The sequence below is a fragment of the Pelophylax lessonae genome (genome assembly GCF_965119305.1).
Source record: "Pelophylax lessonae genome assembly, chromosome: 3".
NCBI lineage: Eukaryota > Metazoa > Chordata > Amphibia > Anura > Ranidae > Pelophylax > Pelophylax lessonae.
In genome coordinates, this window is record NC_138770.1 from 459,715,102 (window position 1) to 459,741,116 (window position 26,015).

Consider the following 26,015-nt stretch of genomic DNA (forward strand, 5'->3'; position numbering starts at 1 on the left):
ATGTATACTTGGAACTACACCCCAAAACACATTCTACTACTCCTCCTGAGTATGGCGATACCACATGTGTGAGACTTTTTCACACCGTCCGGCATTCTAGGAGCACAAATTTCACATATAATTTCCTGACAACCTATCGCACTTTTGAAGGCCCTGGAGCACCAGAACAATGGAACCCCCCATAAAATGACCCCATTTTGGAAAGCAAACAGCCCAACGTATAATTTTTGAGGCATAATGAGTCTTTTGAACGTGTCATTTTTTTCCACAAGTTTTTGGAAACTGTGGAAAGAAAATGAAAATGCATTTTTTTCTACACAAAGTTGTCCATTTATGAAATATTTCCAACACATAGCATGTACATATCAAAATTTTCACCCCAAAATACATTCCGATATTCCTCCTGAGTATGGCGATACCACATGTGTAACACTTTTACACAGCCTAACCACATACAGAGGCCTAACATCCAAGTAGCACTTTACACAAAGTTGTCCATTTATCCACTTTTAAGACTGGGCCTATTTTTGACACTTGGTGTTTACAAGCTAAAATCATTTTTTTTGCTAGAAAACTACTTTGGAGGGGGGTTTTTTGGTGTCTCAGGCCAGTGGTTTGGGACTTTACGGGCTAGTATAAATTGTAAATAAGTTTGAAAAAGCGGGGTTTTATTCAAAGAAGATTGATAGTACATTGATACAATAATCACAAAAAGTGTGGGTTAAAGACCCATTAGTGTTGGTGAAAATAAGAGGGAAGAAGTGACATTTGTGACACGGGGCCTGATTCATAGTACGGCGAATTGGCGTTTCGGCGTGATTTTGCGAAGCGGCGATTATTTAAGTCTGAAATTGGCATTCAAAGAACGGCGGGCGGAAAATAGCGCCTAGTGTGAGATTCATTAAGATGCAATATGGTCAGAGCGCGACTTAAAACCACGCCAGCTAAAAGCTCGACTAAAGTTTAGCCAAATTTTCCCCTGTACCCCCAAAAATCCCAAATCACTGTGGAAGGTGTGGAAGTCAATTTGGAGATGACTTGCGTTTAAAAAATCTCAAAAACTGACTTAGAAAGAGAGATATCTGCGAAAGTGTGGAAAGGTTAAACAGCTCCTCCAGCCGCGAGCTGCGAACTCGCGAATGTGCGCATGCGCAACGCCAAATTGGCTCAAAAAATTTCGCCAGCGCGATTTTGGGTCAATTTTTTTTTGAATACCGCTTGCAAATCCGCTGTCTCGCCCATAGAAAATGGCAAAAACCGGCGGAATTGGAAAAACATGCACACTTCCAACAAGGGATCCTTTAGTAAACACCATCACATTCCATACACCTTTCCTGCTAACTCCGAAATCATAGCAGTCAAATCTACAGTGTTTATATAGAACCTCCACATTCTCTGAAAAAACCCACAAAATATTACATTGGGGAATTGGTCGTCAGATAGAAAAAAAATAGATGTAAAACATATTTCAAAGAAAGATTATTAGCATTTCACACATATCAAGGAAATGTCACAATTTTGACAATATTTTATGTGTTTCCAAAGAATGTTTTTAGAAATATATTGCAAATACTACCTTTTCTTCCATATGGGTATGGCCAAGTGTTACCATTTTACTACACATTTAACTGAAGGTATATATATATATATCCCTTATACTTGGCTAATTAACAAAGTATGCCCAACAAACAAATAGAGCTTTAGCTCACAATATTGCTACATATTGACTTTATGGGGCATCTTTTGTATTTTGTTCATGTCTTTAGATTAAAAGTTTGCTGATACACATGCCTTTTTCAAACATGAAGAAAATTAATGATGTCAACATTTGGAGGATTGGAGATATCCAAGTGTTGCCCATACAGAGGGCACCTTCCGGATTCGAACTTACAAACCTACAGCAGGAAGGCAGACTCCCTAATCATTGTGCTATTTCTCAGTGAGCGTTGGGTGTTTTCCTCATGCCGTCAAAATGCTCACATGGGAACAGGGGCCATTGAACTGAATAGGATTGGATTTTTTGCCTGTTTTGGGAGCTGATCCTTGAGCTGGACAAATCCCCCTCAAACGCCCCCAAACGGGCTACGTTCACATGTACGTGTTTGTGGTCTGTTTTTGGGGCTTTTGTAGGTGATTTCATATAACAATGCCTGCCCAAAAAATGCATGTCAAAACGCCTGTGAAAACGCCAGCCAAAATGCACATAAGAACGCCTGATATAATTGCCACGCCAAATTTAGGGATGTTCATGAGTGATGAGTCAGATTGTTGGCTTACATATCTGTTCAATCGTCACAATCTCACTTCTCAAATCCCAAAAGGTGTGTTTCAATTGTTTCCCTAAATATATATTTCTCTCTCTCTCACGTAATTGTATATATATGTATGTATTCCTGTATCTAAACATTCTAAATAATGACTAGCAAACTTCAAGAGAGAATTTTTTCTATTCACATATACTATACACACCTACATACATTTCTATTCCTCATTTCTATTTCCCTTGTTTTGGCAACTGAGCATGCTCCAAAACACACAGGATACACACAGTTAATTTTTGGACTGGGCGTTACCATTCTGGGTGTGTTTGCTTGGATTATATATAGCTCACTCAGACATCAGGAAAGATTTGACCTACGAAGAGGTCCAATATATTTGTGTGTCACATGTTTTATGGGTAACATTTTTGGCCCTTTGTTATTTATGGAGGTGAGATTTGGCTGTGTTGTGTGTTGACTCTCTGTAAGTATTTATTGCTGTTAACATAATTCTGTCAATCTGCACATGCATCTGTTGATTATGGGCTCTTTGTCGATGTATATGGTCTAAATGTTGTACAAAGGTTGTTTTGGTTTGAAAAATACAAATGTAATAAACAGCATGTTTCCAATTTTTTTTTTAAAATGTCTTCATGTGTCTAAATAAAGTTTTCTGGTGTCCACAAATGTATGTATTTGTATTTCTTTTTCTAAGTTAAATCTGCTTAATGGTTGTGTATGTTCACTATTCGCGAATTCGCAAATATACAAAACCGCGTTCTCACATTTATACATGAAACCGGAAACGAAACTTTTGGTGCGTGCACACGTTTCCGGAAATTGTCCAGGCCCTGTCGTAAGTGTGCATCATGGCTCCTGCACTGTTTACAGCCGAAATAGTGGCATTTGTGTGTAAGGTAAGGAGGGGGTGTGAATGTGCAGGGTGCGGGATGGGGGATGGGGGATGGTGGCTGGGTGGGTCGCTTATCTAGCGGGTGTGCAAGAAACTTTTGGTCTGCTGATCTGCGCATGCACTTTCTGCCTATTAGACGTGATCTAGAAGCTTCCTGTTATAGAAACTTCCTAGATGTGAACCTGTTCCCTATATATATATATATATATATATATATATATATATATATATATATATATATATATATGTATATATATGTATATATATATATATATATATATATATATATATATATATATATATATATATATATATATATATATATATTATATATATATATATATATATTATATGTATATATATATATATTATATGTATATATATATATATATTATATGTATATATATATATATTATATGTATATATATATATATTATATGTATATATATATATATTATATGTATATATATATATATATTATATGTATATATATATATATATATATTATATGTATATATATATATATATTATATGTATATATATATATATATATATTATATGTATATATATATATATATATATATTATATGTATATATATTATATGTGTGTATATATATATATATATATATATATGATATGTGTGTATATATATATATATATATATATATGATATGTGTGTATATATATATATATATATGATATGTGTGTATATATATTATGTGTATATATATATATATATTATGTGTATATATATATATATATATATATTATGTGTATATATATATATATTATGTGTATATATATATATATTATGTGTATATATATATATATTATGTGTATATATATATATATATATATATTATGTGTATATATATATATATATATATATGTATGTATGTGTATCTAAAAAATATATATTATACAAAATATATATATTAGACAATATATATACTATGTATATATTATATACAATATATATACATTAGATACATTATAGAATATGTTATATACCATATATTAGTGTATATAATAGGGAACAGGTTCACATCTCTGAACTTTCTATATAGATATAGATAGGCATACCCTGCTTTAAGTACACTCACTTTATATACAATCGTGAGTAAGGACACAGCTTGTTCAGCTTGCCATGACACTGCTCACAAACCATAAGTGACAGGGATAACAAACTTAGGGAGCAACGACAGGGTACCCAGGTACCCAGGACTACACCATATCCATTTTGTGGCTGGCCAGCTTGCCTAGGTAATCTATCATGTCATAGTCCTGGATCCCCTTAACATGCTCCCACATAGTTTCGGAGTAAGGCTATGTCAATGTGGCCAAAATTTACAATGGAGCTGGTGTATTTTCATGCATCGAGAAAAGAAAAAAGGGATTGCTTCACTTTAAGTACATTTTCAGTTTCCATACATGCCCTGGTCCCATTGTGTACTTAAAGTGGGCTATGCCTGTATATAGATAGATTTGATTCGTTTCAACTTTTACACAAAATGAAACCCAATTATCTGTGACAGATTGCTCTGACGCTTTGGAATCTATCTAGATAAAGACAAATGTATTGACCCTTTTCATATATGCAAGATTAGAAACATTATATTCCCTAAATGCATAATGCCAAAAATTATTGCCTTACATACATCCATACACACTGCAAGCTCGGCCCCGTTTGTCTTGTCTGACACTCTTACCATCATAAGCTGGATCTGCACACAGCAGCTAATTGGTTCACCTGAGATGGAATCAGTGATCACAAAAATCTGGAATGGTCATGTCTTCAAAGGATTGCCTTGAACAAATCACCTCTAAAAGAAACACATGAGTGTATAATCACTTGTCTCAATGGATCACATTCCCAACACACCCATCTCACACTGCCATATGATAATGAATGGGGGTGTCCATTGCAAGTTAAATACACCCCCAGATCACATTGCTTTGTTAATTTACAGATCTAACTGGAATCTGATGGCACTGCTGTGAACCACTATGCCATCAAATTATGCTGGGGACCTTTAAAAAGGATTATGTGTGATTGTGTGGATAATTATGCCACCTTAAATTTGCATCTCCCACATACCATGTGCAACTCTTGCAGGAATTGTGAATCAAGGATAATTCAGCACAGCTTAATGAACAGACACATTGAGGAGTGTAGGAACACACCGTCAGATTACCCGATCACACTATGGGGTTTTAACTCCTCCATAATTTTGCCACTTTGGAAACCAAGTGCTTACTTTATGTATACTTTTTAGACGGAACTACAATTTCTAGTAGGGTGATATCATTGCATGAGATTTTCCCTCACTTCCTGTCTTAGTGTCACCAAGACAGGAAGTGAGGGGAATATCACTGTGGGGAAATAGCTTGCAATTGTTGCCTTATAATGTCCATAGTATATATAAAAGGAAAGAATTGCTGGCTGTATCCCCACGGGAGATTCCCTCACTTCCTGTCCTGGTGACACCAAGACAGGAAGTGAAGGGAAATCTCCTGCAATGATATAACACTGTTACATGTTCTAGTTATGTAGCAAACTTAAGAATATACAAAGCAAACATCTTTTTTTTTCCATTTTGGCAAAATCATGGATTCATTAAAAAACTATCTTTGTTTGTCCCGTGGCTTGCAGGAAAAACATTTTGCCTTGATTCCACCATCAACACAGACAGGGGAAACCCTCCTGCGGAGCCATTGTGTTCTCCTGGTGCTGCCCCTGCCAGGAAAACACAGTGATTATTGCTAGTGGCTACAAGAGATGCTAGCGATAAGTGTGTGTAAAATCTGACAGACTGGTTGTACGTTGTCCTCCAGGTGATCGACCAATCAACTTGGGTACCTTCAGCCTGGCCATACACAGTTTAAATCTGCATCTCAAATGAAGCAATCCCATTTACATATAACACTCCATAAAGGAGAATTGAGGGGCTTATCAGGTCTGCGTCAAAAATTAACAGCCACACCCAATCAGACAGCTCGTGTTAAAAGGGACCTGAAAAGCAATCTGCATGGCTTGCTTTTCCAAGCATTGGCTAGTTTAGTGAGCCTGGACTAATAACAGTCACTGTAATGCTACCCATACTGCTGTCCTTTTAACATGGTGACAAAAGTTGATACCTATGCTACATGTGTGTAAAGTTACTTGCACCCTGCTAAATGGACAGCAATAAGGTTGTAAATACAGTGACTGCCTGTCCCCCCCTGATGGCGGCCCTGGGTGTGTCATGAAAGGCCAATTGAGAAAATGGCTATATCATGTAGAGGAAATCACCAGTGTGGGGCAACCTATGTCATGGAGGTAGATTTGGACATCGATGTATATGTATCACCAGAAATGGAATTCTTTGTTCTACAATATCTCAAAGACGACCTAGCATGTTATTTGAAGACTGTACTATTTTGGACATACTTGGACTCAAACATACACTGCTCTTTCCACAGCTCCTCCTCCTCTGGGGGTATGATAATGTATATACGCATCTTCACCAAAAGCACAAGATGATGTGTCGTCTCCGGATGAGGCTGCAGCGGAGATTTCAGTTTCTGCCTGAGATAGTGGATCTGCAGCGGCCTGGAGTGATGCCAAAAGGCGCTCACCCAGGCTCCTGCTAAAGGCTGTGGAGCAAATCTCCGGTAAGTAAAAATATACATTACATGTGACCAGATAGGTTACAATTTTTTGGGTAGGTGGACATGTGTTTAGCTATGCAACAACACTAATACCAACACCCCCCCCCCCCTCCCTCTCGCTCCTACCTTTCCTACCTCCATCAAGTGTCTCTTCACAACCTTTAATACTACTATGTACATTCGTATTTTTTATGTTTTTTTTTTTTCTTCTGCTTCTAGCCAAAGCGGACGGACGGCACCCTCTTGTGCTTTTGGTGAAGAAGGGGAGGAGGAGGACGGCCACACTCCAATACGCAATCAGAGGCAGCGAGCCATTTGAGCAGCTGAAAATTGTGGATCGTAAGTAGAAAATAAAAATGTTAGAAATTTCTAATCTCTAATCACATTTTACAGAGCCCCCTTTACATCGGAGTCTCCAGACTTACTACACTGTAAGAGGGAAGTGTGAAGACTCTGATATAAGGAGAGTTTGGGAACCATTATTTGAGGGGGGAAGCTGGGGACTCTGGTGTAAAAGGGAACTCTGTGTTCCCCAAAGCTCCCCCATACATCTGAGCTTACAGAGACCCTCTTACACTTCCCTTCCTCAGTCCACCACAGTCAAGGGCACAACAAGTCCCACTGCAGAAGGCTACCTGCTTGGACTTGTAATCCTCTCTGTAGGGGAATGAGGAAATACTGCCTGCTATGCTAAGACTTGTAGTGCCCTCTGTTAGGGACTAAGGATTCCTCAGTCCTCAACATTCTAGGGCACTATAAGTCTCAGCATAGTGGGCTGTCATACCTCAGTCCCTCACAGCTCGGGTCAAAAGCAACACAGTTAAACATCTAAAGGACAACTCCAAACAAAACTACCAATAATGGACAGAGTCCATATGCTCTATAATGTCAAAGACCCGCTACCACTCACCTTCCACCTCTGGTGCTGTCATTGTGTAGGGCAAAGGGCTCCATCTACACCATGTTTGGCTTTCAGGTCAGATAGGCAGGACTTGCTCAGCTCCACTCTCTTCCTTGGCAATTGACTCTGGCGTCATTGTGGATCTTTCCTCCTCTAGAAAACACCCAGGGGCCCTCTCCTTGTCCCCCAGCCACCCAGGGCCTTCTTCTCCTCCTCCTCCACCAACCATTTTCAGACTCTTCCAACTTCCCTTGGGCAACTCAACCCCTTTGCATAGTGGACACAACAAATCTATGACCAGCCTGCAAAATATCAAGTCTGGGCCTGGTTACCTGTATGTTCCGGGTCCAGGGCGGAGCTCTCCTCCCAGAGCAACAAATGATGATAGCAGAGTGAGTTGACCGGCCAGTCACTTCCTACTGGTGCAGGTACACACCTACCGATTCCTCCACATCTTAGGATAACATGATCAGACGGCCAATCCCCAGGCAGAGAAGGAGGAGTAAGTGTCAGCGGACAACAGACACCTGGCAGACGCAGTGAAGGGACTGCAGCACACTGCTGCAACTTTTTGATCCGAGGATTGAAAGCAATCTTTTACTTGGGAGATTTCCCTGACTGCGCCCTTCGAAATGTTGGTGCTCCGCCACTGGCCGCAAGGCCCCTGTAGGTGCGAGGCCTTAGGCGCCCGCTTAATTTGCATGGTGCCCTCCTGTTTTAAAACATGGTCAATGCATCTCATTGGTGTAAGTGCACTTCTATGTTCTGAATTGTAGGGGCATTGAGTATGGTGCTAGCATGATGAGAGGTTACTGCCTATTTGTGTCCATAAATAATATATAATGTTTTTCTTTTATTTTAGAAACCAGTGATCAGGATGTTGCGGCTCAGCCTTCTCAGGCCCCCTGTAAGTAATGTGGATGTGCTGGTGTGTTGTGTATTAGGTCGAACTTGGAGGAATGATTGTTTGTTTTGTTTTCTTTTGTGGTTGATGTAACTTCAGCAAGAGAGGAGCCTCAGGCAGGGCCAAGTCGCCTGGATCCGGGCCAGGAACACATTGGTGCCCAAGAAGAGGCCAATTGGTCTCAAGCGGATGAGGACCTGGGCTCTCCTCAAATGGGAAGTAAGTATTCTACATGTGTTTGTGTGTTCAATGTGTCCTGGGAAATCTAAGGGCTGTAATATCTATATTTTGCCATTGGGGTTATGTAGCAGCTGACATTGAGGATGTTAGTTGTGGAGGACTGGGGAAGAGGGGCTGCTGCTTACCCAGTCCAAAGTAACTACTACCTTCAATGTTTCCCAACTACTTTCTGTGTGCCTTTATCAAATAGCTTTGGTTCAAGGATTGTATTTGTGTCTTTGTGTTTCTAGGAGATACGACGCCATCCCCCCATGAAGGGACACCATCCCCCCATGTAGGGTCTCCCCCATCCTCCCCCACTCCAGGCTCCCCTGAACTAGTCTGTAAGTACCTAAAATTAGATTCTCACATGAATTGTGTGTGCTAGGATGATGTGTATCTAGGATAATCTAAGTTGGAGTCTAAGCAAGTGTAGTTTTGCTATATGTGACAGGAAGGTTGGTCATGAAACACTCTTGCTTAACCTTCATGTTTGCAAGGTGGTTTTGGGGAGCTTTACAGGACATGTTATCTTTTGTAAGTTATCTCAAGCCACCCTATTCTAAATTGGTGTTAGTTTCTCTACATTGGAAATGGTGTGCTTTGTACTTGTCAATTTTTTGTGGACATTGTAATTTAATCATGTCCTGATTTAGTCAACACTGAAAATGTGTGTTTGTCAATCTTTCATAAATACTCTTCCTCGGTAATGTACCACATTCCAGTTCACAATTTGTGTTCTTTTTGTGCAGTTTCTCCCGAGCCAGCCACGCCATCAACTTCGGGGGCCCAAAAAAAAACTGATGATGGTAAGTTGTGTGCTTTTCCAGGAATGTGTCTACTTAGTAAGTGGAGAAATGCTAACTGTGTATGTCCCCGCTCAGGCTTCAAGTTCCTCTAAAGGCAGCAGGTTCTTTATGTGAATGCATTCTATGCATTAGTATTCCAAGTGATAGGTGTGCATATTCCCCCTCAGACTTACTGGGACCATTTTTTACTGTCCACATTTTTGCACTAATACTTGTCTGGAACAGACTCCCCCTCCTCCTTAACTGAGGTGACAGCATGCCAATATTGCCTCCTGATGCTGTCACTCCTAATCATTGAGACCATCGGAAGGGAGGGGGGCAAGGCTGGCTCACAGTTAGGTGCCTGAACAGGCACAGGGTGCTTGGCTTCATCTCATGTGCCTCCATAGCAAGCTGCCTGCTGTGGGGTCAACCAACAGGAGGGAGGTGCCTAGAGGTGTGTACAGGGGCCATGTAAAAAGGAGGATTGTTATTTATCTTGTCCCCAAAAACCTAGAGAGTGTAAGTCTAACCTGATTAGTTTTCCACAGCCCTCCCAAAATATGTTTCCAACACTTAGAACAGGCAGGGCTGAGGCACCAAAAACATCCGAAAAACACAATCAGCACAAAAGCAGGGAGTACGTATCCTTAACGCTACAAGCTTCACCCAGTAGAATGACGCTTGCACTGTACAAATCTGCATCACCACCATATCAAAGTCTAAATAAAACTTTCAGGGAAATGTGGAGGGGTAATGAGTGGGTGTTAGAGCGTTTTCATGACTGCCTAACCTACAGTTAGCGTGAGTCCATTTGTTGATAAACTTTTTCTTCTCTCTTAACACAGCTGGGATGGCGGAAAGGAGATCAGGGGAGCAGACACATCTGCTCCGTCCACAACTGGCCCTCCGAATTCCAAAGGGTAAGTCTCTACTATGTGTCAGGTTCAATCTATAGACAGTAAGAGGGAGAGAGAACGCTACACAAACTCCAATGGTGATAGAGATAAATGTGTGCACATGTATCGTGTTGACCAATTGAACCCAAAACACCTTACATTCTTCTAAATGATTGCTTGTGTTGACATGAAGAAAAGCCTTTTACTTAGCTTTGGTGAAACTGCTACTAACATTCCAAGCCATCTTATGTAACCTTTTGAACAATTTGCTGTGAAAGTTTGAGTTTAAGGTTTACACCAGCAATTTAGCATATTTGCTTCAGAGTGTTGATAAAAGCCAACCAATAGACTCCTAAGCATATTTGTTGAGGCACATTAATTACAATCGTTGTTTGGATCATTTTGCATAAAACTAATTGTCATGTCTTTTTCTACCCAGGACACACGCACCTCACCTATGAGGTCCTTTTGGAATACATAACATGGTGCATCGACCGAATCTTGGTTTTGGAAGAAACTTATGGGGCCGATCCAGCCCCTCAGGAGCCATTTGTCAGGAATGTTTCCCCCTTAAAAAGATTATAGTTTTTATTTTTTAATTTGTTTGGTTAATTTTACAATGTTTTTTAACTGTCACATTTCGACATTCGAAAAAAAAATATAACAAAAAACTTTAAAAATTAAAAACCCTTTTTTTTGGGACCAAAAAAAAAAAAAAAATTAAAAAACCCTCGTTTTTGGGAAACAAAAAAATTAAAAAATTAAAAACCCTTTTTTTTGGGACCAAAAAAAAAAAAAAAAATTAAAAAACCCTCGTTTTTGGGAAACAAAAAAATTAAAAAATTAAAAACCCTTTTTTTTGGGACCAAAAAAAAAAAAAAATTAAAAAACCCTCGTTTTTGGGAAACAAAAAAATTAAAAAATTAAAAACCCTTTTTTTTGGGACCAAAAAAAAAAAAAAAAATTAAAAAACCCTCGTTTTTGGGAAACTAAAAAATTAAAAACCCTTTTTTTTGGGACCAAAAAAAAAAAAAAAAATTAAAAAACCCTCGTTTTTGGGAAACAAAAAAATTAAAAAATTAAAAACCCTTTTTTTTGGGACCAAAAAAAAAAAAAAAATTAAAAAACCCTCGTTTTTGGGAAACAAAAAAATTAAAAAATTAAAAACCCTTTTTTTTGGGACCAAAAAAAAAAAAAAATTAAAAAAACCATCGTTTTTGGCAACCAAAAAAAATATAAAAATTTAAAAAAAACCCTTTTTTTGGGACCCAAAAAAAAAAAAAAAAAAACAAAAAAGCCTTGTTTTTGGCAACCAAAAAAAAAATGTTTACAAAAAAGCCTTGTTGTTTTTGGTAACAAACTAAACCAAAAATGTTTACAAAAAAGCCTTGTTGTTTTTATGGCAACCGACAAAACCAAAAATGTTTACAAATAAGCCTTGTTGTTTTTATGGCAACCGACAAAACCACAAATGTTTACAAATAAGCCTTGTTGTTTTTATGGCAACGGAAAAAACCACAAATGTTTACAAAAAAGCCTTGTTGTTTTTATGGCAACCGACAAAACCACAAATGTTTACAAAAAAGCCTTGTTGTTTTTGGTAACAAACTAAACCAAAAATGTTTACAAAAAAGCCTTGTTGTTTTTATGGCAACCGACAAAACCACAAATGTTTACAAAAAAGCCTTGTTGTTTTTGGTAACAAACTAAACCAAAAATGTTTACAAAAAAGCCTTGTTGTTTTTATGGCAACCGACAAAACCAAAAATGTTTACAAAAAAGCCTTGTTGTTTTTATGGCAACCGACAAAACCACAAATGTTTACAAAAAAGCCTTGTTGTTTTTGGTAACAAACTAAACCACAAATGTTTACAAAAAAGCCTTGTTGTTTTTATGGCAACCGACAAAACCACAAATGTTTACAAATAAGCCTTGTTGTTTTTATGGCAACGGAAAAAACCACAAATGTTTACAAAAAAGCCTTGTTGTTTTTGGTAACAAACTAAACCAAAAATGTTTACAAAAAAGCCTTGTTGTTTTTATGGCAACCGACAAAACCACAAATGTTTACAAAAAAGCCTTGTTGTTTTTGGTAACAAACTAAACCAAAAATGTTTACAAAAAAGCCTTGTTGTTTTTATGGCAACCGACAAAACCAAAAATGTTTACAAATAAGCCTTGTTGTTTTTATGGCAACCGACAAAACCACAAATGTTTACAAAAAAGCCTTGTTGTTTTTATGGCAACCGACAAAACCACAAATGTTTACAAAAAAGAATTGTTTTTGTGAAAACCTTCCAAAAAATGATGTCAAAACATAAAAAATGTTTAAAATGTTTATCTAAATTATATTTAAGTATGTTGCTCTTTGCAACACAAATGTTACATTGGCAATTTAGTTCATTCTATTATATATTGTAATATATTTTTTGTACGCTACAGTTGGTAGACACCCACATGTGTTATTAAAACATTTATTTTATTACCCAAGTTTTCTTTTTGGTGTACACATCGAATGTCTTTTGTGTTGTATTTGTTTACTTGAGTGGTGTGGTCTGTAATTGTTAGTATGTTGGCTTTGGTTTATGTTAGCCTTGAGACTTGTTTTGAAGCTACATTTGAAGGGAGACCTTTTCTTGGGTCGTTATGTGAACATTGAGTTATCTAAATTTACATGAAATCATATGTTTGGAGATAGAGAAGCACGTGTGTATAAATGCCTACATTAACCAGGGCCATTACTTGGCCACCAACACTCCTAAAAAACCAAAGAGCAAACACAAACTAATCATTTTGCATAAAATTTTATTTCATCCCCAAAAGAAGCACTATAATAAATCATATTGTGCCACCCTCAAATTAAAAAAAAAAATGGCCCAAAAAATTGGCCAATGTAAATCATTAACAAAACTAAACCAAATTAAACAAAAAAACAAAAAATCAAGTTGGTGGTCGTGCCTGAAGCAGTGTGGTGAGCACTGTTAAGTTTCCTGCCATCAAATGGTGTGCCAAGAGTTCCATCTGGTCTGGGGTTAACTGTAGAGTTGTGCTCAAGTGGCCCATTAGGATCATATCTTCTGTCTGAGGCTGCTGATGATGCAGGGTGTTGAACGTTGGAAATGTCCCAGACAGAAGATGTTCGGCCAATAGTGTCATCTGCTCTGGGGTCAGCCTAAGCATTTGGGCAACGTGTGCCATTACCATGAGATGGGATCGTTGCTGCTCCAAGGCTATTTGATGCTGCTGGTGGTGCAAGGGTTGTGAAGATGTGTGGGGAGTGGTGGTTGATTGTTTGTTGTGGTCCACGGTGCGGGGGCAAACGACATGTCGCATTGGTGACAAAAAAGAAGAACGGCCTGGGGAGGAGTGAAGTGATAAAGGTGTGGAGGGAATGTAGTCAGGTGGAAGGGGTACTGTGGAACCAGTGCGCATTGAGGTTGTGCAGGAGGATTGCTCATTGAGGGGTGTGGGAGTCCGAACGGAGTGTGAAGTGCTAGGAGTGGCTACAGGAGGAATTGTCCCATCCCCAGCTGCCTGACAAGTGGCCAACACTGGCATTACCCTCCCACTACAACAACCTGCAGTGGCAGGTGAGTGAGATGTTTGGGAGGGCTCTGCCAATGGGGCATCTTCAGATCCAAACAGGCATTGGCGTGTGGCCAGCACCTGAGTGTCAACACTTTGCCGATCCCGTTGATGCTGGTCTGCTAAACTTACCAAGCTGTTACGCATATCCTGTTGAACCTGTAACATATCCTGGTGAACCTGTACCATTGTTGCTACAGATTCCTGTATGAGCCCGAGCAGACGTACTGCCTCAGTAGATTGCTGAGTACGCCTCCTTAACTCATTTTGGACCTGATACTCATCAAGCAGCCTCTCGGCTACATCCAGCATAGATGGACGAAGTTGGGTAGGTGACAATCCCTCTGCATCTAAGGCTACCTGAAAGCAGAAGAAATAGACCAAATCATTATCAAACATCATGACTAAATATTTCAGATTAGTTTGACAACTTAACACCCCAAGCAGAACGTTGAAAAGTTTGATGTGCTTCTAATGAGTACTTGTTCATTGTAAGATTATCCAAGCTAGCAACACTTCTGATAATGGGTACATATTATATTGGTGTGACTAATATGACAAAGGCAAAAAAGATTCAACATGAAGGTGTTCCCAATTAACCCTGGTGTGGTAGGTTGTTTATGCTTTTGGTAAATCTGTTACTACACCAATGACTTTATACATCTACGTATGTTGTCTAAAATCTTGCCATCAATCGGCTACAGGACAACCCAACCAAATGATACCCATGAATTTGGACCTGGAAAATCAAAGACGGGCCGGACTTTAAAGATCCTGGATGTTTTTGGAACATTAGTGGCACACCAAATTATAACATAATTCCCTGATGTTCAAGATAGAACTCTTGTTGTGCTGGTGCATCGTCAGAATGTCATAGCACTAATTTAACACACACAATGTAAGCCACATCTAGTCCAAAATCAATGCTACCATTGAAATGTTACATGTGCACCTTGTTCCCTTATATCACATACCACAGCACTGGATGCAGAATCGTCGCCAGCTCCTGATCCAACTCCAGCTGCAACGTCAAGAGGGGCCTGATGTTCTTTTAAAAACAAAATAAAAAAAACATGTTTAGTACATAACCTTAGTCAGTAATGATTATGGCCAGATTGCCCTCCTAGCTTCATGAATGAAGCATTGAGGCCAAACATTCAAAAGTGCTTTCCTGGGCTCATAGGACACTTGCTAAACCCTCCCAAAGGTTAAGAAGGCTTGGTCTGCCTACTAATGACGGCACCCATTAATGCTGTCAACTGTGTTTTGCAGGGTAAACATCTAAAAGGCAACACTCTTTCCTAAGAAAAAACATGTGTGTTAATGGGGTTAATAAGATTCAAAAAAACATTATTTGACTAGACATACCAACACCTTCCTCCAGGCCTAGCTGCACTGGGTGTGTTCCCTGCTGCGGATCTTCTGTAAAGGACATAGCAATATGAGCTATCTTGGAAAAAAAAAAACATCTACATTGTTTGGCACAGTATGATATTGGACCTACCAGGAGGAGGGTCAGCACTGATGTCAACACCTGTGAGTCCGTCTGGTTCGCCAAGCTGCATGGGCTGTGGAGGGGCTGAGATCCGTGCTACAGATGAACAAATTGCAGGTTGGGGAAAACAAAAAAAGGACAATTGGAAGGGCAAGTATCACATTCTCTTAATGTCACACATAGGATAGTAGTTAATCTTTTCCAAACAACTCACACAATTGACATCCAAGATAATATCCTACCTCGGTGCAAAGCATCCGAATCTAAGTCCTCTCTGGGAAAGATGGTATCGGGTCCTATGATGTTCAAGAAAGGTAATTGATAATCCCAGAGAGAACTTCGTGCACGTTCATCCAGCCGACCTTGACGGTCATAAAGACCCTCCGCAGCCCATGCAATTAGCTTCTTCCGAACGGACCCACAGATGTCGTTGACCTTCTTCCGCACACTGTCACGGTGGCGAGGTGCTTCACCCAGTGCATTTACAGCATCCCGGATTTCATCCCACAATCTGTTCTTCTCTGTTACTGAGTAAGACGCGGCCCTGGTCCCATGTATCGCCTGATATCTGGCCATATAGGCGTGGACCAGGGCACAGCACTGATTGTGGGTGAAACGGGGAAGCCGGGGTAATGTGGACAAGCTGACTCTGGTGGACGGACCCGCTCCAGGACTACTGTCAGAAGAGCCAGCTTGTCCACTTGGTGTGTTAACACCTCCCCCGGCTTCCTCCTCCGGGATGGGGATGGTGGACTCCCTCATGGATACAGCTGGAGCCTCCCTCACACCAGAGCCAGACGATCTGCCCACCCTGCCCCCCCTGCCCCCCCTGCCCCCCCTGGCCCCCCTGGCCCCCCTGGCCACCCTGCCCCTTCTCATCCTTCCAGTGGGTGGGGCCATGGGAGCACGAGGTGGGCAGAGAATCTGGCTGTCCAGCAGCAGCAAAGAGCCCCAAACTCCTAAATCTGAAATGACAAAAGAGAAAACAGAAAAAACAGGATTTGCAGATTGCTCTTCATATACAGTATAATTAGTGAACAGTTACAGAACACACTTACCTAATGGCACAAACAGACTTGGTGGTGGTGGTGGTGGTAGTAGTGGGCAAAGAGCAGAAGAGGCTGCAAAGAAAAGAAAAAAAAAAACACATAAGAAAACGCATATGGGTACAAATCACACGAGGCCCTCCAAACACTTACCTAATGGCACAAACACAGTGGTGGTGGTGGTGGTGGTGGTGGTGGTGGTGGCAAAAAAAGCAGAAGAGGTTGCAAAGAAATGTAAAAAAAAAACACATAAGAAAACGCATAGGGGTACAAATCACACGAGGCCCTCCAAACACTTACCTAATGGCACAAACACAGTGGTGGTGGTGGTGGTGGTGGTGGTGGTGGTGGCAAAGAGCAGAAGAGGCTGCAAAGAAATGTAAAAAAAAAACACATAAGAAAACGCATAGGGGTACAAATCACACGAGGCCCTCCAAACACTTACCTAATGGCACAAACACAGTGGTGGTGGTGGTGGTGGTGGTGGTGGTGGTGGCAAAGAGCAGAAGAGGCTGCAAAGAAATGTAAAAAAAAAACACATAAGAAAACGCATAGGGGTACAAATCACACGAGGCCCTCCAAACACTTACCTAATGGCACAAACACAGTGGTGGTGGTGGTGGTGGTGGTGGTGGTGGTGGCAAAGAGCAGAAGAGGCTGCAAAGAAATGTAAAAAAAAAACACATAAGAAAACGCATAGGGGTACAAATCACACGAGGCCCTCCAAACACTTACCTAATGGCACAAACACAGTGGTGGTGGTGGTGGTGGTGGTGGTGGTGGTGGCAAAGAGCAGAAGAGGCTGCAAAGAAATGGAAAAAAAAAACACATAAGAAAACGCATAGGGGTACAAATCACACGAGGCCCTCCAAACACTTACCTAATGGCACAAACACAGTGGTGGTGGTGGTGGTGGTGGTGGTGGTGGCAAAGAGCAGAAGAGGCTGCAAAGAAATGTAAAAAAAAAACACATAAGAAAACGCATAGGGGTACAAATCACACGAGGCCCTCCAAACACTTACCTAATGGCACAAACACAGTGGTGGTGGTGGTGGTGGTGGTGGTGGTGGTGGCAAAGAGCAGAAGAGGCTGCAAAGAAATGTAAAAAAAAAAACACATAAGAAAACGCATAGGGGTACAAATCACACGAGGCCCTCCAAACACTTACCTAATGGCACAAACACGGTGGTGGTGGTGGTGGTGGTGGTGGTGGTGGTGGTGGCAAAGAGCAGAAGAGGCTGCAAAGAAATGGAAAAAAAAAACACATAAGAAAACGCATAGGGGTACAAATCACACGAGGCCCTCCAAACACTTACCTAATGGCACAAACACAGTGGTGGTGGTGGTGGTGGTGGTGGTGGTGGCAAAGAGCAGAAGAGGCTGCAAAGAAATGTAAAAAAAAAACACATAAGAAAACGCATAGGGGTACAAATCACACGAGGCCCTCCAAACACTTACCTAATGGCACAAACACAGTGGTGGTGGTGGTGGTGGTGGTGGTGGTGGTGGTGGCAAAGAGCAGAAGAGGCTGCAAAGAAATGGAAAAAAAAAACACATAAGAAAACGCATAGGGGTACAAATCACACGAGGCCCTCCAAACACTTACCTAATGGCACAAACACAGTGGTGGTGGTGGTGGTGGTGGTGGTGGTGGTGGCAAAAAAAGCAGAAGAGGTTGCAAAGAAATGTAAAAAAAAAACACATAAGAAAACGCATAGGGGTACAAATCACACGAGGCCCTCCAAACACTTACCTAATGGCACAAACACAGTGGTGGTGGTGGTGGTGGTGGTGGTGGTGGCAAAGAGCAGAAGAGGCTGCAAAGAAATGGAAAAAAAAAACACATAAGAAAACGCATAGGGGTACAAATCACACGAGGCCCTCCAAACACTTACCTAATGGCACAAACACAGTGGTGGTGGTGGTGGTGGTGTAATCCTTTATAGGCAAAAGGAGGCTGCAAACATTAAACATACATGAGAAATCGCATGACCTACATACGTGCACATAATAAATTACAGTTATCAGGAAAGCAAAAATGGTGTCTTTGGAAGCTGGGAAGGTAAGGGGGCAGGTTTAGATGCCAAATCTAGACTGCACACCTTTAACAAACATGAGAAAACACATGTCCAAACCACATGCACATGGGGCCAACTGCCAATGATTAAAAGACACTTGAGGGGTTCCCAAGCTATTGTGGGTTGGAGGGGATTCACCATAGACAACTTAAGCACACCCAAGATAAGTACAAATTGTCTCCTTCCTTTTTTTTGGGAGAGAGAGATACAATTGTCTTACCTCCAGATAATGTAGGTTGTGGGTCACAGGGTCTTGCTAGCACATAAGAAACATCGATCTATAACATCCAGCAGCCATATTGGCCATGTGCTCCTTTTATAGCTGGCTCACAGGTGTGATAATTAGCGGCCGTTTCTATATATATCTGCGCATTCGCGAATTTGCGCGTTCAAAATGGAGGACGATATCCCAGACGCATTAGATGGTGCAATGCTGGCATTTATTGGTGCCTTGTTTGAGGAGGCCCTGGCACAGGAGGCAGCAGAAGGTGGGGAAGCTGCAGCAGCAGCAGCAGCAGCACCTCCAGCAGCAGCACCTCCAGTCCGTGTGCCCTTACCTCGCCAGCCACGCATTTTTGCTCCAAGGATCTATTTGGACAAGCTGCGGGATTCTGATGTCAGGAGGAAGTTCCGGCTCGAGCGAGGAACTATTCTACACCTCTACCAGCTCATAGCAGAGAAAATTGACCCGGACACACAGCGCGGCCATGCGGTGCCCGGCATGGCCAGATTGCTGGCCACTTTGTATATTTTAGGGCGTGGCAGCTTCCAAGCCACTTCGGGAAGTATCATGGGCATTAGCCAGCCCACAGTTTCAAGGGTGTTCATGTTGGTCATTAATGCCATAGTGGATATAGTGCCCAATTTTATCCACTGGCCACAGAATGAAAATGAGTGGAATGAAGTCAAGTTGGGTTTCTACCGGCGGGCACACATGCCGCAAATCCTAGGGGCAATCGATGGCACCCACATAGCCATTAGGCCCCCAAGGAGCCACGAAAGTGAATACCGGAACCGCAAGCAGTACCACTCCGTGAACGTCCAATTAGTGTGTGACGCCAAACAGCGCATCATGAGTGTCAACACTGGTCACCCAGGGTCGTGCCATGATTCCAGTATGTTAAGAACAAGTACTCTGTACGAGGTGTTTGAAAGTGGACAAATGCCCGAAGGGTGGCTTATTGGTAAAGTATTTTGTCTTAACAACATAAACTGTAAGATTACATAGACATAGGAATAAGCTACATCGGTGTACACCCTGATTTAAGCAAAGCCTACCTAAAATGGATGTGTTAGGAGTTGTCAGGCTGTTCACACACAACCAGATCAGCAGCTTAGCAGCTCACAAAAGAAAGATTTGCAAAGTTGTCTTTGAGTCCAATGAAGGTGGTTAACCAATGTGTAAATGGTGTCCTCTAGCCACCCAAAGAAAACCGACAAATGATTCCAATGGTATTGCCATATCCCCAAAGTACTTTGCATAAGTGAGTCAATATTGGTTTCCTCACTCTAGTTGCAGATATATTCCAGAAGTAAGACCTAGGCTAATGTAATAGGAACAAAATAGGGGCCAAGTTGTAACTTGCAAGAGAAACCCACCACTTTGTGTGTCCTTTTTCCCATTTGTATTAGTGATTTAGGCAGTTAGACAGAGTTGAGATGTTTCATATGATTTTTTGCAAACAGACGAGCAGGTTGTTTAGTAAAATGCCTAATTGTCTCCCATTTTGAGGAGTCATCTAAAGTCACATGATATGAATAACTAATGTATATTTTTCTTATTTTTCAGGGGATGCTGGTTACCCGCAGCTGACGTGGCTGATGGCTCCAATCAGGTACCCCCAGGGCCCAGCAGAGAGGAATTACAACAGGGCCTTGCGGAGAAGCCGGAGTATCATTGAGTTGACCATAGGTCTTCTCAAGTCCCGGTTTCTCTGCTTGGCCCGGCCTGGGGGTGAACTCCTGTACTCTCCTACAAAGGCTTCCAAGATCATCCTGGCGTGCTGCGTGTTGCACAACATGTGCGTTGCCCGGGATGATTCTTGGGAGCTGACGGAGGAGAGGGAGCCAGAGGTCCGTCAGCCGGCGGCCCCCAGGCGGCGGAGCACCGCTGCCGGTATGGCCACCCGGAATACCCTGGTTGCTAGCCACTTTACATGTAAGTACTGTAACCGGTCAAGATAGGGCATGTGTATTAATTAGCTAGTTAGCAGAGGTGCCACTCACAGGGAGACAGAGGGTGATTATCATCTGCCAATGACACTTGCCATTGTAGATAAAGTGTAGTCAACATTGGTAAAATTGTGTTACTTGAGCAAAAACATGCACCTCTAACCATAAACATGTTGGTATTGTGAATAGTGTAAAGGGCTGAGAAGAGCTGGCAGGTGTTTATTTGTGTCTATGCCACCTGTGTAGTTATTGATAACATGAACGGCTGCTTGGTATCTTATGGTGTTGTAATTTTCCAGAACATCAACATCTTGGAATCATGGCACGTACCATGGGAAGCCTGTGGTGATGGGCTGTCTGGCGTCACAGGTGTGTATTCAAATGTTTACATTAATGATTTCTGGTTTGTGTAAGTTGGCATAAAATGTGTTATTTCACTCGTGATGTCGAAATTAAATGAAGTTCAGAATGAAGCAAACAGGCATTAAGATGTGATTTTCATTATGAAATGTCTTATCCTTTGTTTTATTTTTCCAGGAGTGGTACTGCTTGCGGGTGTAGGTGGTAGAAACCCACCTTGATGGACTCCACTCATTTTCTTTTGTGGTCAGTGGATATTTGGTAAGGCACATGGCCAATGACCAACATGAACACCCTGGAACTTCGAAAGTGGCTTGGAAGCTGCCCAGCAACCTTGCCATGCCTGTCCCCTATGAGCTGGTAGAGGTGCAGAATGGATTCTGAACTCTGCCGGAAGTTGTGGAAGACATCAGAATCCCGTAGCCATGGAGCAAAGATCGTGGTCTGGCGCTGTAAAGGCACACGGACTGGAGAGTGACAATATTCTTTTGCTGCATCCCTCCTTCTGCTGTCATTCTCAAATAAATAAATACATTAGAATTGAACATGTGTTTTTTTGTTTTGTGTGGGTGCCTACAGACAAAAGGGCCATCCACACTGTAAGATTTAGAGAAGACTTTATCCTTCAGATTGACATTTTCTATGTAGTGCAAGGGCCTGCCTGATTGCATCCAAATTGAAAGTGTTGAGGTTTGAGCTTCTATTATATGGTTTGGTTAAGTCTACAGGAAAAAGTCTAGACAAATTGTTAGTGTATGGCCCATTAAGCTGCCAAGGCCGGAGTTTTGCACTTTGCATGCTGCTTGTACTGGTGATGTGAGGGGTTGTAATGTAGAGTAGGGATGTGACAGTGTTGTGTTGAGGTGTGAGGCAAATGTAGTGTTGGACTATGAGGGTCTGTGTTGTTGAAATATGGAGAGAGTCCAATATCAGACACCTATGTTTATTGGTCAAGAAATTGTAAGAACCATGGTAAATATGTAAAGAATTGCATCTCGATAAAACTAGGACCACACTCATAAAATCAAAATTGTGTTGTTTCCATTGATGTGCTTGAAATTTGGGTAGGACACCCCCCTCCCCCCCCAAATTCAAGATAGTTTAAAAAAACTGTTTAAAAAAATGAGAGTGAAAAGAGATCCCAAGTGTAGTGATGTGATTTGAACCCATGACGTTGTGAACTGCAGTGAAGTTGCAAAGCACTTAGCTATTGTGCAGAATAAAGCTGTATGGTGGAAAAAATGGAGTGTGTTAAGGCTAAAAAGCACATATAGCTAAAGAACTAAACATTGTATGGAATGTGGGAAGAAGATCATGGTAAAATTGTGAGGTTTCATCTTGCCCTGAAGTAGGGTAGGGGTTTGGTCACTTGCCTTTGGTACTTTCCTTCATAAGATCGATTCGACACACAGACAAGATCAAAAAAACACTTAAAATGGTGTAAGCTTGCAAGCGCTTCTGAGTGTAACATTATTTAGCAATATATATGATGTAATCCGTTACATTTTAGCAATATAAACAAAAAAAGAAAATAAAAAAAGTAGGTGGAGATGGTAAGCCTCGAACCTACAGCAGAGGGAGATGAATTACAGACATGTGATGTGTGCACTAATCCACTACCCCACATCGCTATGTGAAACTGCTATAAGCACGAAGACATAAGTTTGCGAATTGGCGAAGCCGCGATCGTAAGTGAATCCCGCTGACGGCGGAATTCATTATTGCTGTTTTACTCGCCAATTCGCCGCAGCGCCAGTTAATTGATTTGAACGCGGCGAAACTGAAACACGTCATAGATGTTTGAAGCTGCAGTTTCTTTAAATCCGGCCCACGGTGACAAATGGTATGTCTCTCTATTGTTCACGCTTTGGGTGGCGTGAAGTCTGTAGGGAGAGATATCCTTAATTCCTACGCGTTTCGGCTTTACGCCTTTGTCAAGGAAATTGTTCCACCATATCTGTAAATATATTAGGTGGTTAGTAGAATATTATGCTGCCAATGGAGAATTTTCATTGGTCGCCAAGAATATACATACTTGTTTTAAAAGAAGTCTGCCATGGGACCTTGCTTCTGGTCTTTTATATTTCCACACAGAAATTGAGGGTGAACAATGGTCTCTGGGGTATAGATTATGGGTAAGTAAGTAATCGTGGTTATATTTATGAGAAAAGATTTCAAGCTTAAAAAGTACTTACAATCAGTGTAGTACTTGATAGTGTCAGTAGGGGAGCAGTTCCTCATTCTTGATCCTGTTCTAATAGCACATAAAGGTCCATAAGAATTGCAAAGGATTCAAGTGTATGTCTGTACCATATATAAGATGAACTGGTTAGGTAATTTCTCATTACTTACATAGGTATACTGTAGTATGGTAATAGTGTAGTACCCGTTTTGGCTAAGGGCGGTGTTCACTTGGTGTTTCTGGATGTGTTTCTATTGGTAGTACAAATATAAAAAAAGTGCTTTTACTTTTGTAGATTTAGGGTGAAGGAAACCATCAATGCATTGAATCACATTGTGGTTTACTTACTTTTTGGTATGTAAAGGGTTCCTTGGTTGGGTGATCTTCCAGAGCGGCAGGGTCCAGGCGTCCTCTCATTCCCTCGGCTGAAGGGAAGTGGTGCCTTGTTACAATTCCCGGCCTTTTTATTGCACCCGCGCATGCGCAGTGATGCGCATGACGTGCAGCTTGCCGACTTCCGGGTACGGAGCGCGATGCGCGCGCATACTGTCAGCTCAGTGGGGATAAAGTATTTGCGGCCGCCGACACAGTATTGGAGCGGAGATCCTGCTGGTGGATCTTTTGAGAGGGTTCTTGTCCTCTATCCGTTCATTTAGTCCCTTGGTTTCTTGAAGCCAGGTACCCCTGTGTCGGGTGTGGAAGTATAAGAGAGCGCAGATTTTAGGTTTTTCCAGGCAGTTTAATCTTGAATTGACATAATTGTCATATTGAATCCATCATACGGAAAGTTAGACAGTTTATATACATATTGATTTATAAAGTTCTATATATTTTTCATATATAATGGGTTTTACAGCAATAATATATATGTGTATACACATAGAGAATCTGGGTATCAATGGGGGTCGGAGGGGCATGAGTGGGGGGATGCTCCCCAAGGTGGGGATCGTTAGCAAATAGTCCAAGATTTTGAACATGAGGATACGTAATATACATATAATGATGAAACGTAAGAGATGAAAAATAAAATATAAAAATAAAAATAAAAAAAATATAAAATAAAAATAAAGATAAAAATAACAAAAAAAAAAGATGATAATAAGGGTAAAGGATATGAATAATAATAAATAATAAAGGATGTTATTATAGTGCGTAAAAGCACAGGGGGGGTTGCATATATAATTATACATTGTTGGATCCAGGTAGTATTTTGGAAGTATTACTCTTTGTCAGTCTGTTTTCCCAGAGGTAAAACCTTCTAAGAACGGGCGGTAGCTCTCATTCTCATTTAGTCCCGGTGGTTTAGCAGCATTTAATTTCTTGATCCAACGCATTTCCATCTGGAGTAGGGATTTATTCCAATCCCCTCCTCGGGGGGGGGGATATGGATCCTATCCAAGATGGAGAATTTGACTTTAGGCATTTTGTATTTGTGATAATTGGTAACATGGCGACCCAGTGGGAGATGGAAATTCCCTATGGACATACTATTGAGATGTTTATTGACCCGAAGGCCAAATTCTTGACGGGTCTTACCTACATAGAACGCCCCACATTCAAATTCCATGAGGTAGACCATGCCCTTAGTCTTGCAATTAGCAAAGTGTTTTGGGGTAAATAAATCTCCATTCGGTAGGGTTTTGACAGTAGATTTTTGAATGACTGCACATTGGGCACAGGACCCACAGGGGAATGTGCCCTTGGTCCTGCATGGGTCTTTTCTAGATTTTAGCTTGCTATGGACTAGCGTTTGCTCTATGGAACTGTTTTTTCTGTATGTGATTAAGGGGTTTTCCGTCACTAAATCCTTAATTGTGGGATCTTCCATAAGGATAATCCAATTTTTTTGCAAGATATTTTTAACTTTTTGGTGTTCATTTGAGAACCTCATTATGATCCGAAGAACCCCCAAACATTATATATTTTTTTTTAGCAGAGACCCTAGAGAATAAAATGGAGATCGTTGCAATATTTTTTATCACACCATATTTGCGCAGCAGTCTTCCAAATGCAATTTTTTGGAAAAATATTCACTTTTTTGAATTAAAATATAAGAAAACAGTAAATTTAGCCCAATTTTTTTCCAAAATGTGAAAGATAATGTAACGCCGAGTAATAAGATACCCAACATGTCATGCTTCAAAATTGCGCATGCTCACGGAATGGCGCCAAACATTGGTACTTAAAAATCCCAATAGGCAACATTTTAAAAATTTCTACAGGTTACTAGCTTAGAGTTACAGAGGAGGTCTAGGGCTCAAATTATTGCTCTCGCTCTAACGATCGCGGCGATACCTCACATGTGTGGTTTGAACACCGTTTACATATGTGGGCGAGACTTGCGTATGCATTCGCTTCTGCGCGCGAGCTAACGGGGACAGGGCGCTTTCATTTTTCCTATTTATTTTATTTATTATTTTTTTATTTTACACAGTTTTAAAAAAAAATTTTTGATCATTTTTATTCCTATTACAAGGAATGTAAACATCCCTTGTAATATAAATAGGCATGACAGGTCCTCTTTATTGTGAGATCTGGGGTCAAAAAGACCTCACAACTACAC